This window comes from Anas platyrhynchos, chromosome 1 (assembly GCF_047663525.1).
Source record: "Anas platyrhynchos isolate ZD024472 breed Pekin duck chromosome 1, IASCAAS_PekinDuck_T2T, whole genome shotgun sequence".
Lineage (NCBI taxonomy): Eukaryota > Metazoa > Chordata > Aves > Anseriformes > Anatidae > Anas > Anas platyrhynchos.
The window spans coordinates 63151652-63179647 of NC_092587.1; the positions used below are offsets into that span (position 1 = coordinate 63151652).

At 45.2% G+C, this 27996-nt stretch overlaps 1 long non-coding RNA gene across 1 annotated transcript; it reads left to right on the forward strand.

The window, feature by feature from the left end:
* Positions 1–6624: 6624 nt before the first annotated feature.
* LOC101796909 (uncharacterized) lies at positions 6625–27124 on the forward strand. Its single transcript, XR_005264510.2, has 6 exons — positions 6625–6906; positions 9270–9347; positions 9459–10864; positions 11401–16536; positions 19329–21387; positions 26622–27124. It is a non-coding gene; the product is annotated as an uncharacterized lncRNA (long non-coding RNA).
* Positions 27125–27996: the final 872 nt, after the last annotated feature.

Here is a 27996-nt window from a genome sequence, read left to right on the forward strand (position 1 = left end):
GTAGCTAAAAATATCTGATATATTCAAGCTATCAACGACACATCCAGAATATAATACTGGATGCCACCCACTGGCTTGAAATATTTTTTCACCACGTGCCTGACTTGTTAGAGGAGCCAGAAGGCAGGGAGAGAGACAGTCAGGGGTGACATTGAAAGAAAGGCTCCCTTACTGCTTATCTAACTTGCGGGAGCAGTTTGTGGTTCAGAGGTTTGTAATACTAAAAGCTGTTTGCAGAGTGTCATTATTTAAATTGTTGCAATCTCTCTCAGGGTGTTAGAGAGCTGCTTCAAGTCCAGCACTTCTTAGGGAAACTGATAGCAAAAGGCATTTCTGTAGGTTTTATTGCATACTTGTGACATTGTGTTTTGGTCAACAGCAATGTTTGGATTCATGAGACAATTTTACTGAGCTGAGCCGTACCATTATATGAATGACTGACGTTCAAATATCTAACAATTTTAGAATGAAAATAGATTTTCCAGTTTAAGTATTCATGGGTTACTTTCGACAGAGTATGTATGCCAGTCAGATTTAAAGCAGAAATCTCAATACTCACCATCAACTTGGTTCTGTAGGCCAAACAAGCATCTAAGGAAGCAGTATTTCAGAGGAGAAAATCCTAGGTCTCTACACACGATTTCTGATGCTGTAACCTCCATCAAGCACTCTTCTTGGCAGTTCGGCAGTTTTCTGAAAGCCCTTATTAGCAGTCTAGCACCCTCTGCCTTGCTCCTACCTTTATTTTGCACTTGGTCTTGTTCCTATTTAACTCAGGGAATGATGGAATATCTTTATTTAATGCCTTGGTGCTATCGATGCTCAAGAGTTTTACTTCTGTCTATGTCATTGCCTTCACTTGTGGGAAAGGTACTAAATTCATCCACAACAAGCTTGCTTTTAGTAAAAGGGCTTGTCCTTAGAATTACCAGCATGGGACATTTCCACGTTATATATTAGAATTCATATGATTCAAGTAATGGCTGTAGAAGGGGCCAACTCATCTTGCCCGTGCCAGACAGAACTAATTTCTGCAACTGATGTATCATCATCCGGTTGTTGCCGCAGGACTACATTCAGTGCATAAGTGTCACCCATGGAGAAAATGCTCCAAAAGTGGAGTGCAACCATTTATAAACCTGCAGCAAAACACCAAAAATGCTCCCAGTTACATGCCAGAGGTCATGCTTTGGGATTTCTATCATGTATGATTTCTCATTCCATGGTCTTCAGGAATGACGTACGTGTAACTTTTAATTTGCTTTTATAGTGAGCGTTTTTAGGAAGATCAGGTCAGGCAGAGCTCAGCTAGCTATCAAGTCCCCATCTGTGGAGGTACTTAAGAGATGTGGCACTGGGGGACATGGTTTGTTGATGAGACTCAGTAGGTCAGGTTGATGGTTGGACTTAATGATCTTGAAGGTCTTTTCCAAGCTAGATGATTCCATGATTTTAATTCTGTATGTCACCAGTTTTTTGATTTGTCATTCCCAGAAGGATAGATTCTTGGTTAGGTCACTTTGCATGAACCAATGGATGACACATAGGCTTACCTTTCCTCATCTTTGCAGTATTCAAAGCTTAATTGATGATAGTTGGAGAAAGATGCCAGATACCTTCAGACACCATAGCATTTAAATCCAGGTGAGAAATTATCTTGTCACACCAGAATATTTCTTCCAAGCAGAAGAGAGCTTCATTATAGCAGAGCAATGTCTGTTATGTCCCTGCTATAAATGGCTTGTTTTCTGACCTGATTATCTATTTGGAGAATCTGGACTTGGAGCACACCCAATTGCTCTGCAGAGTACCTCAACGTAATGCTCCTTTTCCAGAAACGTTCAGCTCCTAGTCTCCCTGGTCTGTGGTGTGACTAGACCCCAGGGAATCATTGAATGGGCTCTTCTTCTTCGTAAAACAGCAAATTGCCAGATCTTGTACTAGCAATGGGAGCTTGATGGAGCCCTCCCTGTGCCCCACTGTCATACAGAGTTGTGAAGAGCACCGGTAAATTTATCAATGGCTTCTGCTGCCCAACAGAATCCCTCCCTAAGACCGTGGGGCAACTATTCTGGTTTTGGAGCATGCATCTAGGTGATGCATCTCTGTGATCAGAGAGGCAACAGAGCAGCTGTGGCACTGCTTGCATTTCAGCCTACTGAACGAGGACAAGGCCCCAGGCAGTCTACTCTCGCTGGCCCTGCTTTGAGCAGGAAGTTGGATGAGGTGACCTGCAGAGGTCTCTTTCCATCTACAGTCCCGATGTGCTTCTGCCTTTGTGCATCCCACACTTGATTCTCCTCCTGTCACCACGGATGTAGCAGGGTGTCTACCTTTTAGCAACACTTGCACCAAAGAATCCAGAGCCAGACAGAGTGTCCCTTTGGGCAGCTCCGGTGCTTTGTAAAAGGCTCAGGAACCTCCAGATGTGAAAACTTGAGGCTTTCAGCCACCCCACCTGGCAATCCTCTGCTCTTCCCTGTGAGCTATTCGCCGTGTTTCTCGCAGGGTAGCTGCTTGCACCAGCCAGCGCCAATTTATTCTGTGGGCAGTGCTGATCTTTTCTGGAATGCAGATTTCACATGCCCCTCTCTACTGCTTCCAAACAAGATAAATCACGCAAGACTTTCACCTTTATCTTTATTTTCTACAAATTGATTTTTTTTTCAGTGCTGTGTGCCGTGAAAGCTCCTTGTAAACAGGCGCTCACTGAAAGAACGGGTTCCTTTGAGCTGTGTGTAAACCAAGTTTGAGCCCAAATCGTGACATTTATAGAGGCAGGTGGCTTGTTGAATATTATGCTTAACTGCAAACCATGATACTAAATGTCAGTCTAGGAATGCTATAAATCCAATCTAAAAAGTGCTCAGATTGTTTTATATGTCAGCATGCTAGCCCAAAGCGCCACACATAAGAAAAGAATAAACAGTGTGGGTGGCATAATTGTTACTTTTTGTTTTTTATATCCCAAACATAGGTTTTTAGCAATCAGGACCTCATAAATTTTACCTCAATGCTTGTCAGAGTTGCTTTGGTTTTCAGCAGAGGGCTTTGAACTCTGCTGGCCCTCCTCCAGAGCTATGATCTTGCCTGCACTGATGTCTGCGGTTCTGGGAGTCTAGTAAAATGCTCCTTACAGAAAGCGTAGCTTCTGTCAGTGAAAGGCAGAACCTGACAGGTAGGAATAGGCCTTGTTGCCCTTTTAGCTGGGACTTTTTTTGCTAATCACCCTCTCCTTTGTGCTCGATCCTTGCCATAAGCTGTGGCTGTCCTACAGTTCAGCCCAGCAGGCTCAGCTTTTTGCAGCCTGTGCTGCTCCCCTGCTCGTTTCCTCTGCAAGTTCCCTGCCTGACTGGCATTTGAAGATCCTGCTTGCTCTAGGAAGAGCCCTTTTGCAGCAGGATCTGCGTGAACAGTGGCGCCAGATTTCAAGCCTGTTTGCTTCAGGTGCCCTTCCCGACATGCAGATAAGGCTCTGCAAAGCTTGCCACTGTAACTGCTGGAGACAGAGTGCTGCAGGGCATGCAGCAGGCAGGATCTCTTTCAAGGGAGGTGGGTTTTGAATGTGTTTTGATTTCAAATGACTTGCTTGTTTGTTTTGCCACCCTTCTAGCTTTGATTTCTTTTCTTTTAGCCTCCCTGGTATTGTTCAGCAGCCAAGCCTTTCGCTCAGTGTCTCCTGTAGGCTGGAACCCAGTAGATCCTCAGCATTGGCTCAAAAGATGACTGCTGCAGCGTGACTTCTGCCTTCCTCCAGCACCTTATCGCTGTTCTCACCGCAGGATTCGGTCCAGGATTCACTTCCTGCACCCAAGGAGCAGGAACAGAGCACCCAGCCGTTCCTCAGGCACCTTGGGCTGGGCTGTGAGTGCCAGCCAGCGAACATTTGCTGCCCTTGTGGGCTCTGCTGCCAGCAGTGTGTGTGCCAGGCTGGCATTTGGGCAACATGTGGTGTGGGTGGCTGTTAAGCCTCCCTGAGCCATCACCCACTGTTGGCTGCTGCTCTGAGCCAGGGGCAGCCTGGCCAGGGAAGCTTCTGCTTCCCTCACAGCAAGCCAGCACCTTTCCTTGGGTTTTTGGGAGACGCTTTTCTTCTTGATGAAGCACAACGCATGCAATGCTTGTTTGGGATGTGGGGAAATGCGGGGTTGTTCGCATAACCCTGAGTGGACTCGTTCTGAAATCTTCTTTTCTCCTTTTGCGGAGAGCAAATTTCATCTTGATAAGTCTTTCCCTTAACTATAGCAGACCCACTGCGGGGATGAATGTTCTCTTTAAAAAGGAAGAAAAATTATGGGAGGAATTATGTAGTACTGCAGGTTTCCAGTGTGGTGAATTTTTAAGGTACTCAATTTACACCAGTATAACTCTTCAAAAATGATCTAAAAGAATCACCTCTGAAGCCCAGACTTTGCCTATCTCTCAAGTACAAAGATCAACTCTTTGTGAAATGTTCGTGTTAAACCTAGCTGCAATTTGGCAGGAGTTTAGGGAGGAGAGAAGGAAATGGTCTGGAAAGATGATCATGATTTAAGAAGCTGTTCTCAAACAAAGCAGCCTCATTCTTTTATTTCTATTTATCTAGCCTGTCATGCAGAGAGCATTTTTTTTTTTTTTTTTGCTATCAAAACATATTTATTTCGATCTTTCTTTTATGTGACAGAAACCTTGTCAGCCAGTTCCTGACTTATAAGCGCTTGATTCTGCAACCTTAATATTCTCCTACCATAGTTTTGTTTATATTTTCCTACACTTGATCTTAGGAGCAAATTTAAAAAACAAAAAAAAGGGCAGATTTCCCACCATATGGAACCATATGTACCCTCACAGGGGTCAGCAAAATGGCTGAGCTATTTAGATTGAGCTATTTAGATTGAGATTTAGCAGAGACCTCCACTTGAGCTCAGAGCGTGCGGTGAAAGCGCAGAGGAGCTCTTCGCAACGGCAGGGTGGTCTGCAGCCCGCAGCTGGCAGTGGCCGCTGTGCCTGGTCAGCAGAGAGTCTGCAGAGTTGCACGAAATGGCAAAGTAAGTGCAAGTTAAAGGTGGAATGCTCTGTTCTAAGAGCATAAGGTGTGCCATAGGAGAGCAGCCATCTGCACGTGGTGGCATGGTGCTCTTCTGGCTTGTGCCACAGCGATCCTCAGCACCGAAGATGAGCAATTACAGAAAACCTTGCTTCATCCTTGATGCTGTTCTAGAGTAATGTTGGTTGTTGGAGCTTTTAGCTCCAAGGATCTAGCCCACCCTACATTTCTCTTTTTCTGTGTTACCTAAAGACCATTGACGCATGAAGAAAAGCACATCATTCTGCAATATCTACTGTATTTCCTTAGGGGTAAGCATCTGAAATGAATATAGCAAAGCAAAGACAACGGTAAGGATTTTTTATTTTTTTTTTTTTGGCAGTGTTAACCAGTGCATTGTCAGCAGCTGTTTATAAAAAGCAAAATTAAAAATTTTAACAAAAACTCACTCTAAGCTAAGGCAGCTGCCTCGTTCCCTCTTTCTGTCCTCTCCTAAAGCTTGCTGCTGACCCATGGTGCTATCTCTGTGACCCTCCAAAGTCAGCCAGCCTCAGTAAGCTGAAGCCAGTGAAGCGGCAGGTGTTGCAAGCACAATGTGGTTGTGTGGCAGAAGACTTACAGCATCGATCAGCTCCTTGCAAATGGCTTTATAAGAACCCGCTGTGGGTTTGCTACGTGCCTTGTTTAAGCCCAGAGGTCTCTCACTGCAAAAGAACATGCCGGCGTTAGCACGTGTGGGTAACTCAGAGCTCAGCGCAAAGCAAAGTGGAGTATGAACGGCTGGGTTAGGCTTGTTGTAACCATTTCTGGGTTACAACATCCGATTTCCTTTCAGCGTTTCAAATCCTTGCTTCAAAGCTTCGGGACCTTCTAAATAAGGCAGTCGGAGCCTTTCTTAATATTGGTGAAACACTGTGGTTTCCCCCAAATTTATCCTAAAAGCGCCTGTTGTCCGCTGGGACAGACGTTGCCTGTTGCTTTGGGGCTACACGCCGGCACCGCTTCTGCTGGAACTGTCTGAAAACACTTAGCCTGAGGCAAGCACATTAGAAGGAAAATTTCTGCCCAAACATCAAATGTTTGGCAGTTAGGAGCAACTGAAATCAGGGCCTTATAAAAGGAAATGCGAAGCAAATTTAACTGCTGTCATCTGTGCCAGGTGTCTGCCTGTACTAACATTTCTGGGTGGGTATACAAGTAATGTGTGCATGTTCATGATATATCCTTTCTCTTTAGGAACCAGCTTTAGTCTGGTAAAACTCATTAAAGTCTATGGAATTACAAGGCCGTAAATCTAATATAACACTGGCAAATCAGGCCCTATAGATGTGCTCTGTGTGTGGTATCAATCTATTTGCAGTGTATATATAAATAAGATTTGTGGTGAAATGAGAAAAACAAGCTGCTTGTACATCATCGAGGAATGAGCTCTATGTTGTGCTTAATATTTTCCAGAGACAAATGTGGTGACAGACTTATCAGAAACACTGGCTGAAATGAAGCTGCTGATCCAAACATCCTCATCGCCCTTTATCCTAAAGCCAAAGCAAAAATGAGACATCCCAGTGGGTGTGGGCCATGGTAACATTACTTTTTATCATTATTATTATTATATTCAGATGTTGGTTGTGTTTACAATTACAGTACTGGCAGACAGACTCTATTAGGACTGCCAAAGCTGATCATCTAGCCCCAAATCTGATCATATTACTGAGAACACAGTCTGGGATTTTACAGGGGCTCGAGACAAATTGACTCTTTCTTCCTCGCCAGCTCATCTTGCCGTATCTATTTCAGAGCGAGGCACAACATCTATTTTATTGGGCCTCCGACTCTTGCTTGGATCCTTCTGGGTGGCTGTCAGGCAGAGACCGAGCAAGGTTGGTGGCTTTCTGTTTGGGGAGGGAACAGGTATCCTTGCAGATTTGGCGGGGGAGTGAGTTCAGGTTCTCCATGTCTGAAAGACAAACAAAGGCTTTCTTCTGCATTTTGGCACCCTTTTTGTAACAAAAGATATTGTGGAGGAGGGGAAATGGCTGATGAGCCAATATACGTCATTTCTCTGTGGTTAGGCTAATTTTTATTTATTTTTTCTTTGTCCTGGGGATAACAAGCCAACAGGACTTGCATGGTGTATGTTGCATCCAAGGGATAAAGCGAGCATAGGAGCTGAACAAGGACAAAAGATACCCTTCAGGCAGGTCTCGCAGTGGGTACTTCAGTGAATTTCTACGACACAGACTCTGTTCCCTGGGTTTAATGGCTCACCAAATGGAAATGAAGAAATGAGCAGATTAGCTTCCCCTCTGGAGAGAAGGAGAGAGGCTCTTTGAAAAGCAAAGGAGGCATTCAGATTATTTGCGAGCGGAGCCATAGAAGCAGGAACCCCAAGGAAGTGGCCATGTGCAAAAGGATTATTATCAGGCAATGTCCTGGGGTAAGCAGCAGAGCAAAGCTATTTGAGCTTAGATCTGACTCCAGTAGAAGGACTGTTTTCTACCGTAGGAACGAGTCCCTGCAGCTGAATTTAAAGCAGCAGACTTTTAAAGAACAGCACGGAGCTTCCAGCTCCTGCTTATTAGATCTCAGAGCTGGGAGCTCACTGGGTGTTGTAATGGCAGCTTCCTCCTGTGCCACAAAACAGGGAGGTTGCAAAAGGACCCATGTTACCTAGCAAGGACATAGCAAGGATGCTGGAATCCATGGGTCCAGCCCTAGTTCAGGGAAAGGGTTTTCCCATACCACAGCTGACCCTGCCAAGCACTCGGTCACTGAAGTGGTTTGTGGCAGCATCTCCTTTCCCCACTGCTGGCAAGAGCCGTTCCAAGCGGAGTTCCTCTAAGAGAGTTTGTTTTGATGAGGCTGAAATGTATGTTTATGTTTTTTCTTGGCGAAAACTGCTTGCAGACGTCCCGGGGTTGCAAGGATAATGAAATTCCTTTTCAGTGTCAAAGCTATTCCCTCACTCTGCATTGTGCAGAGCTGTTGGCATAAGGAACCTTGGAGAAGGGATGTGGCCTGAGGCTCAGCAGGAAACGGTTTCAGGAGCAGGCAGCCAAGAGCAGCAGCTTCTCCCAGTGGTGAGGTGCCATAGGAGGCAGGAATCTGCTGAATCCTGAAGTCAGTGGGAAACAGAGGTCGGGAATCTGCTTCTTGCAGAGCCACAATCTGCCTTGGTTGAATGAAAAGGTCTTCTGACCTCGAGCTCGTGGGTTTTCCTGGATGCCTGAGCACCCTAGCGGGTCCTCCCTGCCAAGTCTGGAGGCAAGGTTACCCAGTGGAGCTGACACAGTTCTGCCACTCCTCATAGCTGCAAGGTGGTGGATCCCAAATGCCTGCTCTGCTTTGAACTTGGGAAATCTGGATTTTGAATCTGGCAGCTCAGCATTCATGGAGAGAGAAGGGGAAGAAAGGCAGGTGGCCCAGAGCTGTTGCCCATCTTGGCGCTGAGCTAGGTGCCTCAGCAACACACCACAGCGAGAGGTGGTGGTTCCTGAACCAGCCTCTGCTACTCCTCAGCCTGCAGGCTCTGGGCAGGAGCCATGGCTGAGTTCCTGCAGTTCTTCCCAGGTGGGGAGTCTCTCCCCCAGCTCTGCAACCTCAGAGAGAGAGGAAAAACACAGAAAGGCTAGTGTGGAGTTGTGGTGCACATGTCCAAGTTTAAGGACTGGCTGGGCGTGCATTTACCAGGCTAAGAGTAGAGCTGTTCCTCTAACTAGTTTGTATAATTTCTCCGTGTCCTTTGCTCTTTGAAATAGCTGCTTTTCATACTACCAAGCACTCCTTTCCATGCCTTGCCTCCTTTCTCTCTCTTCCTCCCTCTCCTAATTGCATAGTTACTGTCCTTGGCTTACTCCATTTCCTATCTGTTGCTTACTCCACGCTGTCAGTGAACTGAACAACCTCTTCCTGCAGAGCAGTGGACTTCATGAGGAAGTCAAAATCCCACCATCCCCACCACTCAGCACTGAGGTGCTCAGAGCTGCCCAGGAAGGGGTTGATTTTCTGTGCTGGGCTTTAAGCACATGATAGATTTCTGAGCCCTTTAGGTTTGGGAGGTACCTCTGAGGTCCCTTTGTCTGATTTATTGTTTCCTTGTTTATACTCACCAAATTCACTTCTTAGCACCTCTCTGGGGAGGCTGTAGGTAAGTAGGAAACATGTTCAGCATGTTTCATGAAACATGAAACAGTGATAGCAGGAGTCTCCATCCTTTGTACAGGCTGCCAACCCTCTCTTTCAGGTAGACAAGTCCTCACAGTTGCTGTTCTGCCATCTGGGTCTGAACATTGGAAACTGCCCCATGTCTCCCTTTGAGCTGGTAAGTTTCTCCAAATTTTCTTTGGATTTTTCTAAGCATGCACTTGACTCTAATGGATTCAAGAATTGATTCCATTGATTTACTGCGTGGTGTTTCAACGTGCCGTGATAGATGATCCAAACGGGCCAGATGAAACCACTGCTGTGTGGGAAGAGCGAAAACAGGAAGAGGAAGGTGCAGATATTGCTGTCAGCACAGTTCTTGGAGAGGAACCATTTCCCCCTTCACTCTGAGTAATAAACATTTAGGCTTTGCATGGCTGAGACCACAGCATTATCTTCCATTTAATTCTTGCTTGTTGTTACTTAGCTGTTGTCTTTATTTGAATGACTAAGCAGCTCTGGAGACAAAATGTGGCATTTATTAGCAGCTCTCAAAAAGGAAATAGAGCTTTTTTTTTTTTTCTCCCTCCTGTGGACAAATGCCTATGTAGAGGAGCAGTGAAGCTCAGCTTAGATGTTATTTTAAGCAGCTCATTTTTGCTGCCTGACCTATATGACTGAGCTAAGGTCACAGGAAAGTGCATCTTTTTTTCCCAGATTAGATGATGTGCTTCATGCTTTGGGTTGATGCTAACAATTTTGATTTCTGGGAGTGGAGATAGAGATAAAAAGGCACCTTAATTCTACTACCCCTTGCTAAATCTTCTCAGAGGAATTCTGTAAGCTCCTTCTGTAAACTGCATCATCCTTTGGTTTCATCTTCAAAAGTAAGGGCATCAACCACCCTGTGAAGGACAGCAACACGGGGTGTTTTTACATCTCGTAAAAGGATGAACGCAGCATAGCTGTCAGTCCTGCTGCATTCTCAGTTTATACAGTGCCATTAAGCTGACTATCATATCGTTCATGATGCTGCTTGCAGTTATTTTATACATTGGGTGTAGTTGATATGCTAGTGGGCCAGGCTGCCATCATTCAGGGGGATGTGAACAAGCTGGAGAAATTAGATGACAGAAGCATCATGAAGTTCAAGAAGGCAAAAGCAAAGTCCTGCACCTGTGAAATAGTGACCCCACACAACAGTACAAACTGGAGACTGGCTAGCTAGAAATCAGCTTTATATAAAAGGACCTGGAGGTCCTGGTGGATATAAAGCTGAACACGAGTCAAGAATGTGCCATCACAACGAGAGCTGACACCCGGCTGTATTAGTAACAGTACAACCAGCAGGTTGCTTTCATGTTGCCTTCTAACCATAAATTACCACTTGATTCCCCAAACTCCATCACTGCGTTGTCTTTGCTTCCCGTCCCTGGAAAAGCAGGCCTGGTTGGGGTATGGCTGAGAGGATCAGAAACAGGAGAAAAGGCAGGGGGCTGTAGAGCTGCTTATCTCAGCCACGGCTCATCCTTTGTGTAACACGGAAAGGTCACGCTCACGCCTACTGCACGGGGGCCTCCTTCAGACCCTGCCCGGCAGCTGCAAATGGATGAGAAAGAAAAAAGAAATGAAACCCGAAGCTAATAACACAAAGAAGAGGAACGCAGCCATGACGTCTTTTTCCACTGAGAACATGTAAGTTTGCCAGATCCATGCTGCCCTTTTCCCCTAGCAGATAATCCACAGGGAAACCGAGGCTTTGCTGTGGCTCTCACTGACGGGGCTGGGGCTGGTGCTCCTGGCATCTGTCTTTGTGGTGCTGCAGTGGCTGTAAGCTTCCCTTGTTCCTGCACTTTGCCTTAAGAATAAGGCAGCTTGTCACTAGGAGACAAAGGACATAGTGGAAAAGATGACAACTTTTGTCACTTCAGCTTCCCTTGTAATGGTCTGTGAGTTTTCTTGGAGGAAGGCAGGCAACTCGGGGGTCCTGAGGGCAAAGCTTCACGAGGCCCCCCACGCTGATGGTGTGCTCTGCTACCCTTCTGCAGGGCAAGGACACTGGTTTTGTACCAACACAGCACTACAATGCTGTATATTAGCTCACTTGATTGCTTGCTGTAGTCAGAATATGCTTTTTCTAATAAAAAGAAAAGAAAAAAAAAGGAGTTCATTTTCTCTGTTCCCCGAACTCAGATATTGCCTCTTTCAACAAAGCCATTTTTACATAATAGGAAATGCCGAGATGTTATTTCTCCTTCATCTGATAGAACACATTTTGACTTTGTATTAATGTGGAGCAGCAGCTGCATTTTCAATACAAGTGGTACCTACGTGATGTTACCCGCGATCGTATGCTACCTCGCCACCTCTCCGTGGAGCCCATCCTCAATCTCAAGTGTTTTCCTGTTACCTGGTAAGGCCTGAGGGTAATCCCACCTCATGGGAACACCTTCTAGGGAAACCTGCTCTGGCCACCTGCTTATTTCTGGGGCCTGCCTTGGAAGAGCAGCTTGCAGCGAAGCTGGGAGAAGGGCAGAGGCAGCCTCCTCCTGATGTCCCCGAAATGCCTGCCACCAACTTGCAGTCCTGAGCTGTATATTTTAACTGGGTCACTGAGTGAGAGCCATTTGAATTCCTCATGCTCTGCATCTTTCAAGGAACCGCAGTTTAAGGCTTCATTTTAATGTTAATTTTCCCCACTTACATGTTCAAAGCTGAGCTTGGAGTTATGCAAAAAGAGGCATATCTCAGTCTATTCTGAATCTGAAATGAACGAATATATATGAATGAATGTTTTATACCCACACTATATTATAACCTCATACATTAGCGCTTTTTACAGCATGCTTTTGAGGAGGTGAAAGACAAGGGGCTCTCCCTTTTAAACATGACCCTGTTAAAAAAAAAGTTATTAAGAAATTTCCTGAAGGAGCACAAAACAAGATTCTGCTTGACGCACCCCTGTCTCAGAAATGCTTTTTTAAACCGAGGAAAAGACTCAATGTTAACACTGTTTTAGCAGATCCGGATCCTGTCCAACTTCTCAGTCCGTTTACGTCTCCTTTGTCTTTTAGGTTTTTGCCATTTTGCCAAAACGTGGCTCCTGAGGTCAGCCTTGTTATCTCTAAGCACTAGGATTGACAGGACCCTTATTAAAATTAAGCGAAGGCTGGTGATGGAGTGAGATTTAAAGCTGAGGATGGGGGCTCTTGGGTTCCCCTCCCAGCTGTACCCACAGCCTTCACTCTGGCCAGTGGGCCCCATGTGTAAGTGTCTGTGCTTCCGTTTGCCTCAAGGTCTTTGCTGACAGAACCAGTTAGAAAATATTTTCCTCTCTGTGCAAAATTCTTACTTCGATAGCTAAAAATTACTACTACTACTAATTACTTTCTGTCCAGGCCCTCAAGTCTGTAGCTAAAAGGTGCAGCCTGCAGGAGGCCGAGAGTCCTGGCAAGGCACCACCACAGGCACAGCTCTGAGAGCTGTGGTTTCCATACCTCATGGCACAGTCTCCAGTGAAGGATGGTGCCTTGGGCCCAGGTGAGCCTCCCTTGTCCACCTGAATCCTGCCCTGCTGAGCTGCCATGGGCTACAGCCAACGTGGTGTGAGCCTTGGCCATCAGAGGCTTCAGAACTGCTGCTCCCATGAAGAGATGGAGAATTATTTCTAATCGCAGGTTCTTTTTTTTGTTGCTTCTGGACAATTTCTTTCAGGTAAGTTTGCAAAGTGAATAATGAAACGTGCTGCTTAGCCAGCACAGTGCCTGTCCATCATGATTGACATTACCAACCCTTGCTTCGGGCAGTTGTGTTTGCTTTGAGGTGGCTGCAGCCAGCTGGCTGGCATGCTGGCTGTGATCATTTCAAGCCAATTGTTGCTTCCCCAAACCCAAAGGAGTGTGAGCACCCAGCTCAGGGCTTCCTCCCCATCTCCTGCCAGCACAGAAGGGGTTGGGAAGGGGTTGTGTCAGGTTCACTTGTTAGCACGCTGGTAAAAGTGGCCCTTGAGGCAATGGGATGGCCTTGTTGAGCTGAAAATTGGGTGAGTTGAAGTAGTCACTGATGGTATGGGCAGTGGCTGGAAGCATGAGTGGGGCTTTGGGGATGGACAGAATGAGGAAAGGCTCTGAAAGTGTGGACAAGGAGGAAGAAGCAGAATTAGACTGGTGGTTCCAAGCAGATGGTACTCTTCAAATGACCAGGCAGGAAAAGCAGCTTCAGAAGCAAGACAAAATGATAGGTGGCCGGCCAGCAAAAAAAAAAAAAAAAAAAAAAAAAAAGGGCTAAAAAGTGAATGATACAGGTTTTACTGCAGAAATATACAGCAAAAGAATTTAATTACAGTCATGATTTATTAAAATGAGCTGGGAAGCATCCCAGTTCAGAGCAGCTTTTTATAGAGGAGGCAGCCCACATATTGCCTATCTAATTAGCACGAGAGATTTGTGGACATAGGATGTGGAAAATGGCAGCCACAGGGTGAGTGGAAGTGTGTCTGTAAATCACAGTTTGACAAATGAGGGAGAAGGCTGCCTTGGCTCATCGCAGCCACTCCCCTGTCTGCGTCTGTTCCTTTCTTTCCAATCCAGAGCTGAAGTGTTTGTCCCTTCAAACAGCTGTCCTGCCTTTGCTTCGTTTGATGCTGTGAAGTTCATCAATATTCATCAGGACGGGAGAGACAGAGAGACTAATTTTCAGCTGAGGCAGCTGGGTGGCTCGCTGTCAGCACTGACACCAGCAGCAAGGCCGGATTCTTTGCCTTTTGGCATCTCCACCGTCCTCCAGCAGGAATCCTGCACTGCCACTGCACTACGGGGATTCAGGCATGACTCCCGTGCTCATCCTAGCAACTCCAGATGAGAGCACAGGAAAATCAAACAAGCTTGCAGGGTGATGACCAGAAGCTTTAAAGGGTGTGCTGGTATATGTAGCTTGCTGGTAAGGGAAAGCATTTACAGTTCTTCCAAGAGCTTTTTGTTTTCCCCAAATGCTGGTCTTAGCAGACCAATTCATATTTTTCCTGCTCTATGAAGTGCCCTCCTGATAAGTATAAATTACGTTACATATGCACTTGTTTTAGAATTTGCTAATGTTATTTGCCTGGTATGTGCTTGGTGGTCTTAGCATAACTGCCTGTTGGGATTATATCCTCAAAGGAGTTTAAATCCTATTTCCAAAGTACTGCCACCACATAGGGCAAAGGCAGATATTACAGATCGGCAAACATTTACTGCTCTGGAAGCTGAACCTTTGGGAAGTTCTGGGCAGAGAAACCTTGTGAGGCCCTGCAAGACAGCTGTGCCTCAGCAGCAGGGCTGAGATCAGACACCAAACCAGCTCTGAAGCTGTGGATCCCCCCTGTACTATGTACCTCCACCGAGTTGCCCTGGTGAGATGGGATGGTGAGGTCAGGGGCAGCATCACAGGGATGTGACTGCTGATTTTTTAGAGCTGGTCCCTGGGCTGTGCCAGCCTCCTTGGAGGTGTCTCCCCACCTCTGTGGCAGCACAGATCTGCAGGGCATTTCTGAAAAGGGGATGTGGATACTTTCAGCGTTGGCAGTGTCACCCCACGTCCACAGGCCTTCTGCTTCTCATAGTGGTAGCGATGGCAGAAAGCAGCAGCAGCACTGGCTGCTGTTTCGTTAGCGTGCCTCGTGCTGGTACGTGCAGCAGTTCCCTTCAGACTCAAGGGCTGTGACCCTGCGTGGCCTCTGTGGGTGTCTGTGCGGGTGGTGGCAGGGGCTACAAGTTCATGTGCCCTTCGTAGTCCCAGGGGGATGACAAATTCCATCACCTTTGCCAGGTTTGTGCTGGCTGTGGCAGATCAGATGTGACTGCAGCCTCACTGCACTTTTTCCTTCATCGGATAGCCAAGACAGAGGTAAATGTTGCACCCCACTGGGGAGAATAAAATCCCGCAGCTGAGAGCAAGAGTGACACTTTTCATTATTTCTGTGCTCCAAGTAATTTTCCTTTTCGAGAGCCCTTCAAACCAAGCAAATGAAGACCTTTCTTCTGTACAGCCAGTGGCACTCCAGAAGATCTGCTCTGCTCTCCGGAGTTTCCACTGATGTTGTTGTAGCCCTCAGGCTGTAATCCAGATCCAGTGATCTGAGGCACTCGCTGGAGATACCCTGGAGTCTTAGGTTTTGCTTTAACTCTTTACCTTACTAAATTGAACCTCTTCATGGAACAGCAACATCTTTTTCCACTTGCAAAGCTCAATCTAATCTGACCATCCTTGTTGATAAGGGGAGAGAAAGAATAGCAGAAATGAAAAACCAAAAGGTATGTGCTTCTGCTCTCAGTTTGGGATGTAGGCTGACCTCGTGTCCCTGAGATTGGCCTGATTTCATGTGTGACTTTGGCTTGCTTTTGGCATGCAGGAACTCGCAGCTGATCCAAACTCATTCAGAAGCTCAGCAGATGCTTCTGTGAGCCTCTTCTATGTTTAGAAATGGAAATGAAGCATGAAACCAGGTGCTTTCTGTGCTGTCCTGAATTATGGATTTTCTTCTTGTTAGAACACAGTTTACACATCCTCTGGTTTATCATTTTTGAAGTATACAGTGCAAAATACCAGGTTGTCCCTGACAACTGGTTGTGGTACCCCAGGACCTGCTGTCTTCCATAAGGCTCTGCTCCAGTCCATTTGAATTCAACAATAACCTTTCATTCAGGGGTGAGTGAGGGCTCTGTGGAGTACTAGGAGCCAATACTGCAAATAAAACTGAGCCTAGCTGTGGACTTTGTGAAGTTCTCTGTGCTAGATTATGCAGGAGATCTGAAAAGAAGATCTAATCCTAATCTCAATGAAAAAGGAACGAGTGTTTTTGAGATTAAGCATCAGAGGACTTTTATATATATATATTTTAAGAGAACTTTATTACAAAGCAAGAAACACTTTAGCTTTCTGTTCAGAATATGTCGGCACTTTGTTGTATTTTGAAAAAAAAGACACAAGAATGGTCAAACTATTGCCACCATGACTGCAGGTTTGAAATAAATAATAAAAAAAAAAAAATGGAAAAAGGGCTGCAGATTTTTCATATGATGGGCTTTGCATTTAGCAAGAGTAATCACTTTAAATCTCAGCTGAAATGCTGGGTGGAGGAAAAGAAAAATGAATATCGTCATGATTGAACGGAGTCTGGCAGGATGCTTTGTTGTTTGTGGCTTTTATTCTTTAAAGTATTTTTCAGCTACTAAAACTATGGCTTCTCTGTACGCTGAACACCAATAATGGAGGCCAATAAAGGGAGAAGAAGAAACTGCTGAGAACACATCTAAAGGTGAAAGGTTTCAACTCCTGGCTCGCAGTAGCTTGCAGGGAATCCACCATCATTTTGTTCGTAGTGATTAAAGGTGAGCAACTTAGCCCTGTGCGGGTCTTTTTGCCTTAGAAACACATTTAGTTAATTATTATATCTTAATTTAATTTATTTTCTACTCTAAAATAAGCCCTGCTGTGGAAGCAGGGTTTAGGAAGCACAAGATGGTGCTTTTTGGTGGCAAAGCTTCAACTGTGTCATCGTTTTTCATATTTGCAATATTAAACCAGAGTATCCACAAGGGAGGTGCCATAATAGCAAAATGCTATTAAAATGATGGTGTATTTTATAAGAGTTTCCAGTGTCTCATAATATTTGCAGATAATCTCAGTTTGCCAATTTGTCGTGCCATTATTCCCCATCTGTGATATCCAGTGATGACCAGATATACCTTTAAATTCATTTTTATCAACGTTAGTGAGTTTATCACTAACCTGTTGAAAAAGCAGAACGCAAGCATTAAAAGCAGTGTAAAGGCAATGTGTTTATTATCGTAGCATGCAGCCAAACCTGCTGCATAACTGCTAGTTAAAGCATTAAGGTCTTCATTTTAGAAAAACAGAGTGACTAGCCACCTTTGTAAACTACTATCCACTCATCTTTTTTATACTTTCTGTGCTTTTTATGATTAGTGATCAAGGGCTTGTTTTGTCTGGCATGAGACAATTTTGCCTTATCAGGTGCATGCGTTAAATGTCAGCAGCTGCAATTAGGCATTCATTTGTACCAAATATTCTACCTCAAGCTGTTATTTGCACCTGACCTTGGCTCCCCAGATGGCAGGCACTTCTGCTGTCTTTGGAAAGGAAGAGAGTAAAATTGTAAATCTTTTTGCCATGGCCTGGATGCTGGCAGATGTGCACACCCCACAAACCGAGCAGGAGCAACTTCAGAAGTGCAGCAGAAGTAAAAAGGTAAAAAAACAGATTGAGAAGGATAGGTGGGAACGAATGAGATTTCTGCCTCGTGCCTTAAAGCCTTTGAGTACAGTGTTGGTTTGGGTTATAGTGATGTTTAAGTAGCACTTTACACGTTATGCATTAGCACTAAGTACCTCGAGCAAGAGGCATAGGCCTTCCATTTGCTTTGCACATTTATTTTATTAGGTTGTGTGCTCACAGCATCCTCTTTCCGAACTGCAGTATTGCAACTGGACACTAGAGAGCTCCTTTTACCAAGGACATCCCTCCAACACGAGGGCAGACTCCATGAGATGCTCATACAGAGCATTCCCTTTTTTATACAACACAATTTTACTCATTTTTCATTTTTATGTTAAAAATTAATATTCTCCAGGGAAAGCGCTCTTTGCCAGAAAGAGCAATGGTTGCAGCTGTAACTCCAGATCTCCTACCCCCTACAAGGCAGAGATTTCACAGGAGTTGTAACTTGGGAACTAATTATACAATTTCAGAGATAACAAAAAGTAAATCAATTGCTGCCAGCTTGGATATTATAATTAAGTTTTCCACTGAATAACAAATACACTCAATACGTAATTTATTATGACTATTACTGTATTAATAATTGTAATAGCCTATGCCACGCACCTATGGAGAGTACATGTTTTTGTCTAAATTGCTGGGTTATGGTTGCAGATGTGGGATGAATTCTAAGCAGCTCTCTGCAGTCACTCTGCTGATAACCTTAAGCCTTACAACACACAAGCTATTGCTAAACACCACTCTATTAGCAAGTGATATAACAGGATGACGACTGGATTTACTTTTTTCATTAGCTTTGTTTGACCTGTTCCCCCAGTTGCCTTTACCCTATCAATCATTTATTCAAAAGCAAAACAAAATCTCCTATGCTGTCATGGTAAGGGCATATGCGTTCCTGCTTCTCTGGCTCTGACACCAGCACAGCCTGCTGCAAGATGCTGTAATGATGTGGCATCCTACCTTATTGCCCGTTTGGGATTTTGCTCTAGGGTTGATTTACAGATAGCTGTGGCCTGAGGACACAGGATTGTGTCTCCCAAGCAAAGCCCTGTCCCACATTTATCTCCAAATCTCAGGAGTACAAAGACTGAAAAAGTCCCCAGGAAAGCTTCAGGAAGGTTGGGGAAAGCCTTGTTCCAGCCTCCCCGTGCTCTCTAGAGGTGCTTGGATAGGGCAGAGGAACAGCTGCCTCTGTGAAGAGCTACAACAACAGCTTTTACTGAAGCTTGTTCCAGCAGCACCAGTATGACGATGCCTGATGCCCACATCTCTCACTCCTGCCTGCTTGTCCCAGCATGAACCAGAACAGAGCCAGTGAAATCTGTGTCCCTTCCCAGTCCAGAGGTAGGAGATGGCCCCACAGTGGGGGGGGGGGGCTGTTTGCAGCTCCTGATTCTGTCCCTGCCCAAGCCCCTCTGTAGCCTTGGGCAGAGCTCCCAGCTCTCCTGCACCTTTGCTGCTTCAGATGTGTTGAATGATGGAGCAAAAAGGCTTCCTTTCTTCCCCCGTTTCTTTGCTTTGTCCCCCTGCCTGGATTGGGATCTGATCAGTTCTGCCTAGAAAGCCAGAGAAAGAGTGTTCAGAGTTTTGAGGAAGCCTTTCTTCCAGGACAGCCTGACTGTATTAACACAGCCAGCTGAAACCTTACATTAACATTTCTTTACTTTGTTTCCAAACCAGCATGCGACAATAATAGCTGAATGCCGGACTCTAATGGCAGCCCTTTCTTTGTTCTTTTCAAGCCACAGTCCTTTGAAAGTGTAATGGGAAAAGATAGAGAGGAATTTCAGCTCAGGGCAGCTCCAAGCAGGTTGGCCAAGGAGGTCATTGTGGGAGGGGAGGGACTGCCTTCCGATTCATCTGAAATTCTTGTCTCTTGCAGGCTGCTCAGTGTGAGCCGTGGCCGTGTCATTATGCAACTCTTCCACCAGCTCCTGGACGTGCAGAGCGAGGCTCCGGCACGGCACTCATCAGCTCTCTTCCTAAATGACCTTGAGCTGCCCAGAATATCCTCCCTACCTTTGAGAACCGAGGACTCGTAATAATAGAAACTGCAACGAAACCCAGCCGTAACTTGCTGACAAAATCAAAGGGTGTGGTGAAGTCAGGGCTAGCATGTCTCTCACAAAAACCCCCTTTCTCAGAAAATTGTGTTTTATTGTTTCCAGCCCCGGGAGCTCGTATTACACACTAGGCAGACCTAGCAGGGCCCTGTCATTCATCAGTCAGTTTTATGGCATGACAGGAGCCTGAGAAGTTAGAAGCCAGTTAAACAAATTAAAAAATGTAATGGGATTCTGACTGCATCTTGCAAAAGAAGAAAGGAAGGGCCTTGGGATGTCTGTTCTTCATAGGGTGGGTACGGGGGCCCCCAAAAGGCAGCAACAGCAAGGTGGCCACTGCAGAGAGAGAGAGAGAGAGAGAGAGAGAGAGAGAGCAGCTTCCAAAATTTTGCAAAGGAAATTAAAATGTGATTCCTGTCAAGTCGCCTCTTATGAGCCCTCATTTTCCCATTAACATTTTGGACAATGTGACATTCAGAAAATCAAAAACGTTAACTGGCTCTGAACTACTTTTCCTCTCTAATATGATTTTGCTTCAACTGACCGGAGAGCAAATCTTTTGTGAGGTATCCAAGACCTCAGCATATGAGGAACTCTTTCTAGAAACTACATGTAATGGCTCTGCCAATTTATCTGACAGATGTGGTTATTTCAGTGACAAAGTGCCCTGGGACCCTCTAATCCCCCTTCTCCAAAAAAAAATAAAATAAGAAATAAATAAAATCCCCACTATCGCTTTATTCATCTCCCTAAAATATTTTGGAAGGTGAACTTCTGATTTATAAAAATGATATTAGGTGGGTCGTTTTTCCTTATTTAATGGGTCATGATCTGTAGGCTATTGTTTTAATCAAGATGTAAGCCACTGTCGGGGCTGACTAAGAAGAGTTCACAGAGCAGCAGTGAGTGTAAGCGGTCTCAGTGACACGAATACAAACTCAGCAGCTCAGCTCGCTGCAGCTCAGAGTGGATTAATTTCCCATGGCAGACGCCAGCCTCGTGCCAAAGACTAACCCCATCTTTAGGATTTTCACGTTCCTCACCCTTGTTGCTCTACGGAGTACAGAAATAGCTAGAAACAGGCCCAAATCACAAGGTGTGCGGTGATCTCTGCAGCATTTCTTCAGAGTTGGGCTGTGCTGGGGTTTTTCTTGAGGCTCCTTGGATGCCATGGCCCAGGGATGGAAGAAAAGAGCAGGGGTTATGTTTCCCTCACTCGGAGGGCTTCATTAATTGACATTTTACATTGCTATGGACAAACCAAATTAGCAAAGCACAATTGAGTCGTCATTAAGCAGGCTGGAATGAAATTTTTGGTCTACCAGAGGTGACAGAAAACACCACTGAGAGGTGTTGCTGAGCAAGTTTAGTGGCAGTGAGCACAGTGGGCATGCTCTCAGACTGTGTCTGGTTTTGATTTCTGCATCTTCCAGGCTGCAAATACTGCCCAGAAAGCTTCCCAACCCCATTGCAGGGACCCTGGAGTGTTTCAGCTGACCTGCAGATGACTTTTGGCTGTGGGCTGGAGCCACGGGAAACTTTGTAAGTTCCAAAATGAGGCAAAACTCAGAATTTTTTAAAATTTGTTGAACAATATCCATTCAAAGGTTACAAGTTCCTACCAACTGAGAAGAAAGCTGGAGTGGAATGATGCAGGAGAACAGAGCATAGGATGGGCAAAAGAAAGCACAAGAGACTCATCTCCTCGGAGAGAGCCTTGTTCCCAGCTTCTGAGAGGAAGGAGCCCGGTGGTACCTACTAGCAGGAGGAGCTGGAAATCCTGAGCTTGTACTTTTCTACTCATCATGGGGAACACTGAGAACAGACACACGTTTGTCTCTCCAGAGCATTTCAGGCAAGCTAAAAGTTTGCACTCAGGTGGGTAAAAAGAGTGTAAGTAGTGCTAGTAGATATGGTTGGCATGGCTAACCTTGCCAGGTTTGTGTTCTCCAAACCCATTTTGCCATAACACAGCCATAACCATGGAACAAAGCTCTATGTGAGACAATACAGGGGAGAATGGTGATTTTACTTGATGCAAAACAGAATTTCATGCTCCCAATCGCCAAGAGGTATGAATTCAGGTGGTCTGCCCTGATTACTTGCAGTGGTGCACAGGGAAAAGGGGCAGCAGCTGTGGACATCTCATTGTGTCTCCTGGGTTCTTCTTGGACTGGAAGCCAAGTGCTGCTGTTGTGCTCTTAGGAGCTGGCAGTGATCTTTTGTTTCTTCATCCTCTTCCACCCCTGGATTAGGATTTACTTTTCCCTCCTTATCTGGGTGGTTTATGGCTCTAAGCCTGTTCTTTTCTTCCTTTCATCACTTCTCGAGGGCTCTGGTTTATAGCCTGTCCTCTGTCTTGCTCTGTGCTTAGTCTGCCTTTAGTTTAAGGAGGTTCTGGTAAAACGCACAGATGTGCTGGCATCTTGATGACCTGCTGACCTAGATGCCATCTGCACCTACCATTCTACCGTTCCCTCTGGTGCTCTCACAAGTAGATAATCGCTTTCATTCAGAATGGCCTTAATATTTTTATTAAAAATTCCTCAAGCACTGCAACATATTTTATCTGTCCACAGCAGGCTCCCAGGAGTGCAGATGAGTGCTGAAGAAGCAAGGATCTCTAGGGAGGGTCCAATTTATCCTGCCTCCAGTTTGAGGGTCATTTAGATGTATGGTCTGTGGAAACAATGCGGAGAGAAAAGGGAGCACTGAAAAGCTACTCCCGTAATTCCCATCTGCCTCTTTCCTCATTCCACTTTCCCCTGGTGCTGCCCTTTACAACTGGCCGCTGAACTGGGGATCCAAATTGTTTCCCTTGAGAAGCTGTGTGGAGTTTTACTGCTTCGATTTTAGCTGATCTATTGGCTGCCTGTGAACTTCTCAGAGACTTTGTAAGAACAGCAGCTGGTGCGTGGTGATGTCTGCAGGTGAGAGGCAGGGCTGCGAAACAGCTTTCCAGCCAGCCTAGCACCAGCACTGGGTTAGGTCATTATAACTGCAGCCGAAAACTTTGCTTTAACACAGCTTGAGCAGCTCGGTACACCTCAGTGTAGAGGTCTAGTGAGAAGAAGCAGCGTCCAGAGTGGCTGATTGATGAATCATTTTTACCCCAAGTGTTTGTTCAATGTAAACACTAGAAAGTTGAGCACTGTAAAGCAAAAGCGTGTCCGCTTGTAAAACTAAAATCCAAAAAAGTCACCTGAAAAAAAAAAAAATCATATTCCTTTCTCAATAGCTTTTATGAAAACTTTTACCTTGCTCAAATTACAGGGACTCCATGTGGCTTATTCTACAATATAGTTTTTAATATTTTTACTAAAAATTTATTCCAGCTGTTCATTATTGTAGAGATATGAATATTATTATTATACAGAGGAAAATCTTGACAGGACGTGGTGCAGATTTATTCATTTGTAATTTTTCCATCTTAAACCCAAATATTAAAAACTAGATGAAAGAAAAGGGAGATAATTATAACCACTGGCTTCTACTTCATCATGATGAAATTGAGCTTGCTTGGTAATCAGAGAATAAATGTCGAGATTTCCTGATTTTATCTGACTATCTGATTTTATCAGGCCATATGCAGTGACTGCAATTCAATAGAAACTAGAGATGCCAGATCTTTTGTATAAATCAGTTAGTTTTAGGAGAGGACTGCTACTGAGTTCCAGCTCAGAGATGCCCAGAAAACACACACCAGCTGAATCTGAACAGGGGACAGACTTGGGGGCTTCAAACTCCGTAATTATTTCAACATACAAACTTCTAGGAGGCAATTACATTGTGAAATGTACAGCCAGCTCTGAAGGCTGAGCACGGAGTCAAGTTAAACTGAGTCAGTTCAGTCCACAGCCAAAAAAGCCTCCTTCATCTCACCAAAATCAGATCCTTCTTTGGAATGCAGTGCCTCAGTGCAGTAGCAGTATGGCTCTGGGTGCTGTGCCCAAAGCTTTTTCTTATGCTGCTTTTGACTGCGATGCTCTCAGCAGTTCAGCACCCAACCTTACAGCCACATGACCATTTACACAGTAAATCATCTCTTTGCACAGTGGGAAGCGCGTGGTACCTGAGTTACTCATGCCCATTTCTCAGGAAAGCCGGCCTTTTAAAACAACTTCTCTCCATCAAGATTGCCACTAAACAGCCTCACACTCATCCTGACCTGCTTGCAATGAGAAACAGCCTTCTCGCTGATTCTCAAGATTGCAGTCCGGGGCTGTGCACTGTAAGTGAAGGAAATGTTGGGTCATCTGACTCCCTCATCCCCTCAGCCAAAAATGAGACCGTCCTGAGCTTTCTGTTTTTCATTCTTGTGGTTCTGAGTCATTAGCTGATTTCCGTGAAGCACATAAAAATTCAACTTATGCCGTCTTGTACTTAATCAGCATTAAATAGATGAACGTTACAGGCGATAACTCTCATGACTCAGGCCCTATAGGCTGCACTTTTCCCTTGCTCTTATGCTATAAAATTGCTCTTTCAGGCAAGGGCAAGACTGAGAGCTGTCTTTGGCTCTGGGAGATGTCTGCAGTGCTTCGAGAGGAAGCAGAAAAGAAAAATACTTTCTCTCCTCCACTCCCCATTCCACCACAAGGCTCCACACCCCCAAATCCAGCACACAGAAATGCTTAGGGGAGGCAGTAATATCCTTAGACAATGAGTGAACCCACTGGAGTAGACTACTGCAGCAGCCTGTGACATATTCTGCTCGTGCTCTGCTCATGAAGAGCCCCACTATTCTCATTAGTGGGACTTGTGCTGCCTTTGTATTGTCCCCAAACCCTAAATAGCAAATGACAAGCCCAGGTCACTTTGTACAGATTGTCCCACGCCTCTTCCCTCTGTCAAATGATGGATGTTGCTTCTGCTGGGGGGTTTAAAGACCCCATACAGCCTTGCCAATAGACTAAAGCTTAAACTGGGTCTCTTCAAAGGCAGAAAATGCATTTGTTGTATGAGCTGAAAAAGATATTCCTGCTAATCCGGTAACAACTATGGCAAGCTTTTCTCCGGCTTGAAATCTCCCGTTTTACACGAGCATATGAAGCAGGTGACAAAAGCATCCAAAAGTGGGTCAGGGAGGATTCTGTTACTCGCCATCTGTGTCAGCGAGGGGAAATGTGCATCCACGGGGCTCCACCAAGTGGTTTGTGTCATGTGTTATCTTCTCGTTGATACCGCTTTGTGAACACTCGGGGCTTTGTATTTTTGGTACTAATATTTAGCACGCTCCATGACTGCCACGGAGAGCAGGTTTATTAGGGGCTTGTGGGCTGAGCTGCAATGCTGCATGCCTGTGAAAATGAAAAGGTCATCCTGAGGATATTAGATCTCTTTGTCTCCTAAGGATCACAGGACCAGAACAAAAGTTGCAGGGTACAAAGGGCAAGAAGTTTTCCTCTACTTCTTGCAATACCTCTGGCTCTTGCCCGCAGTTGAAAGGGAAAACAAAGCCATAAGAGCTTTCACTGGGTTTTAGGAAGACTCTGCCAAAGACGAACTTTCTGTAGCCTGCATAGACGCAGAAGTAAATCAATATGGCAACATGCAAAGAGGATCATAATTAGGATTGCTCTAGCTCAGTCCAGCGCAGTGTTTGATTTCAGCCTCTGTTGCAGTGCTCCTGGGAACTCCAAAGTCCAAATCCTATTTGGCCAAAGAGGGCGATGCCTGCGCTGAACTGCTCGGAGGGGCTCTGGCCCACGTGGGCTGCTGTCTCGCCATGGCTCTTCCAGCACAGATGGCACGCGGGGACTAAATGCCAAACTCAGAGCCAGGTTTTGCAGCACTCCTTCATTTCATTTAAGATGGCAATGTCCTTTAATAGCTGGCAGAGCATGGTGGCTGCTTCATTTTTTTGTTTAGTTTTTGTGGTTTGGTTGGTTGGTTGTTTTTTTTTTTTTTTTTTTTTTTGCTTTTAACAGAATGAACACAATCTGTACCAACCAAAGACTATATGCATAGTAGATACCAAAGATTATATGCATAGCAGATACAGCGTTGCAGCCTGGGGCTATTGAAACGAAATGCAAAACCATTCAGTAACTGACTACAAGCAAAAATCAATTGTACCAGTTACCAAGTGGCTTAGTTTAAAAGTAAAATTATTTGTTCAGACAGCGAGAAACTATTTACATGTTCTACTTTTGAAATTTACCTCTAGCTATGGCCATATGGTAATTTAACTTTTAAATTGTATTTACCGCATTCTTCTACTCTAATCAGTCAGCGCAAAGCCAAACGCGTCAGAAGTCCACGTTTAAGCTTTACACTTAAAACTTCCCCTGCTTCTCTCTGCCTTTGAGCTGTTGCCATCTTCAGATAATAACAGATCAATTGGTGCTCAGCCCTTTGAAGTGCAGCGGTTCAGATGTGTCTGCTGCTGTGTACACCCTGCCTTATGTTTTACTCTGAGCGGAGACTAAACCTTCCTACTTCAGAAGTAGTGAGCTCTGCTCAATTAGCGGAGCAAGGTTTTTGAGCACTGCGTGTAATTAGTTGCGAGGTCTCTAGCTTTACCAGCCTTTTTTTAACAATCTTTTTCCATAGCTGGCACAAAACTTGTGATTCGAATACAGGGAAACAGCCAAATAGCTGGAGTGCTTCAGCTATGATCCCATCATTCAGATTTGCTTTTCTGAGAAGCAATTTGGCTTTACGTTTCCGAAGTTGTGACATGGCTACTTTAGGTAAAGAATCAGGGCTTGCAGGAGGGAGAAATGCTCCTCATTAGACCAGATATTTTTGGAAGAGTCAAAGCAGCTTTGGAACAAACCTTCCCACCCCTGGATTCCCTTTTCTCCCTCATTCTCTTCCCCTCCATGCACATGCATGTGTGTATTGACTTAAGACCAAAATACAAGTGGTGAATGTGTGTTTTCCTACCTTCTGAATTATTACTATTTGCTGTTAGTTTCTTTATAGGTGGTCAGAGATTCTAGAAATAGATAATATTCTTATTTCAGTCTGTGACGATGACTGCTGAGTTACAAGGTAAGGTTTCACACCGTGGATTGAAAGGAAAAGACTGTATTTCAGCAGGTCTTCGTGTTAAGAACAGGCGGTCTTCCTCCGTGTCTGACGTGAGCATTATTTGTCTCTTTCAGACTTTTGAATGAGAGAAGAAAGTAAATATCTGATACATCTTTTCAGCCAGCATGGAGAAGTGGGAGCAGCATCACCTCCTCGTAAAGGAAACTTGACAAATCTGTGTTAACTACACTTCCTGGAAAATGGTTTGATAAGTGTGAAAGAAAATAGGTAAGAAAGGATGTAGGGGTTTTATCCCACTCACGCTCTAGGTTTCCATGCTAGATGAGAGCTGATTGTCAGTGTTAGCGCTCTCCTAAAGACAGCGAGGGCAGAATGAGGCTCTCTCTGTGCTTTCTGGTGTCATCAAGCATGGCAGGTTATGAAAGCAAATGGGAAATCACAGCTCTGTGTACGAAGCTATGTTATGTATTCCATGGAGCAAGTCTCTTGTACTGTGTGGTGTGCATGTTACTGTTACGAGATACTGGCATTAAATCCCTTGATTAGAAGTGAGATTTTATAAGCTCTTCATAAGTTACCAACTTAGAGCAGTTAGACCCTCAGGTGCTCGATTCAGAACCGCAGAGGACTGTAGCCTTGGTTAGGTAGAGTAATTACCTGCACTCTACAGCAATCTCAGCCTTTAAATCTTTTAAAAGTTCTTTTCCTTTTGTCTGTGTTGCTGTCTGTCCTTCTCCCTGTCCCTCCTCCCAGTAACTGCCAGCATTTTAATTTATGCCACAGAAAGTCCCAGTTCTGCCTTTTAGCATGTCTGCAGCAGTGACTTTATTCCCTGAGAGCTGCTGGGCTCCGGTGGGCTTCAGTACCCCAGCACCTCTGGAGCTGCTGCTTGTGTCTGTGCCCGGGCAGAGACGCTGCAGTCTGGCTCTGCGACCCAGGCTTCAAAACCCTGGTGGAAATGAACGCCGCCCCACCACAATGAACGGCGTCCCACGCTGGGGAAAGCTCTGGGGAGCCGTCTGCTAAAATTTCATCAGCCACTTAAAGAGAAAGTTTGACTGATGGCCCTGCTTCTGGTAGGGTTTCCTCCCCTCCCGGATATAAACACGCTGTCCTGCTCGGAGTTCACTGCTATTCTTAGCCATGACAAAAGTCCAGCTAAAAGCCTGCTTGCTCTCTGTTGCGCTTGGAAAATACCAGATCCCTCCCAGTGCCAAACAGGCAGGGGGGAAAAGCATTCCTGGGGCGGGCTTGCTTGTCAAAACTTCGCCTGGCTCCTGCTCGGCGTGATCCCACGCTGGGGCACACACACACACACACACACACGGCAGCCTGCTGCCACTCGAGCTGGTGGCGAGCTGCACCACCTGAGCACATCTTTATTTTCAGGAGGCAATTCCGAGTATGCCCATTCACAGAAGTTAATGGGAGCGGCTTGGCCGAGGAGCGCTGGTGCTCTTTTGGTTATGTAAAGGTGGCTTTATTTAA